This window comes from Emiliania huxleyi (assembly GCF_000372725.1).
Source record: "Emiliania huxleyi CCMP1516 unplaced genomic scaffold EMIHUscaffold_228, whole genome shotgun sequence".
In the NCBI taxonomy this organism is placed as follows: domain Eukaryota; phylum Haptophyta; order Isochrysidales; family Noelaerhabdaceae; genus Emiliania; species Emiliania huxleyi.
Genome location: NW_005200351.1, coordinates 141,954 through 143,292, shown reverse-complemented (window position 1 = coordinate 143,292; position 1,339 = coordinate 141,954).

The window sequence follows — 1,339 nt, the reverse complement described above, 5'->3', positions numbered from 1 at the left end:
CCTGCCAGTGTGATGGCACAGATGTTGTTTCGCGCAACACCCACAACCGCGCCCGCGCGTCCGCTGGCACAGAGAATGCGCTTCTCGCCAGCCGCTTTGCCTCTATGGAATCCGCTTTGCCTCTGGAAGAGGTCAATCGACTTCGTGACGGCCACCGATGGTGCGCATTCCCTTCATTTGCTCTGGACAACGCAGATCTCACGCACCACCTACAGGGGCTTTTGAGGGGACGTCACAACCTGTCGCGTTGAATGTCTCGTCTGTGTGGAGGTGTTAGACTGTTAGACAGGCGTAGACGAGCCCTCCCCCTCTATAATTTCCCCTTCACATAGCACAGTTGTGTGTGTGTGTGTGTGTGTGTGTGTGTGTTTCTTTGGTTGTAAAAATCTTTTTTTTCGTCCGTGGCAGGTGCCAGGTGGCCCTCTCGAGCCGCCTCCTTTGAGCGCGGGTGATCAAGGGTCCGATCGGAGTCGAGGGGTGTACCTGGCGATCCAGCAAGGGCTTAAAGCCGTATGCGCGAATGCGTTTCTCAGGGTCGTGTGGTTTAGCCGGATATCGACCTGGTGTCCCGTGGGGAAGGTATTGAGCTGCCCCAAAACGGAAAACGGAAGGGCACGTCCTGTTCACGCGATGTGGCCAGCCGTGGTGTGAGCCTGAAGGCGGTCGGCGAGAGTCGGGTGGGCCACCAGCAGCAGAGAGCTCTGGTTAGTTCCAATTCACTCTGACACGCTAATCTTGAAAACGCGTCCAACGGAGCTCCGTGTTGCTCCCAGCGGAATCCCCCGCGCTTCCTGCGGCCATGGCCGATGATACTAGCATGAGAGGTCATCTGGCTACCGCGAGCGCGACTCAACTCGCCGACGTCGTCCGATGATTGTGCCTCAAAGTCAGCCTCCGGAGGCTATCGTGGGGTCGAGCCGGCGGTAGCCGTGACATGTGGTTCCACCACCCCTCGCAGGCTTTGCCTCTGACCGCCACCGTTCCCAGGCTGCCTAATGGGATCATGGAAAGGAAGGCTGGGCGAGCGTATAGAAGCGTACTCGACCTCGTCGTACCGTCCACTCGGCGGGGTCGCAGCTGCCTCTGGAAGGAAAAGGGATTGCAAAGGGGGATTAAAAAAGGAGAAAAAAAAGGACAGCGAGTAAAAGGGACCAAGGAAAAGGGATTGCAAAAGGGGATTACAAAAGGAGAAAAAAAAGGACAGCAAGTAAAGGGACCACCGCAAAAGGGGATTAAAAAAGAGAAAGTAAAAGCGAGAGAGAGGTCCGCGGAAGGATCGCCGAGAGAGAGAGAGAGAGAGAGAGAGAGAGAGAGAGAGAGAGAGAGAGGGAGAGAGAGA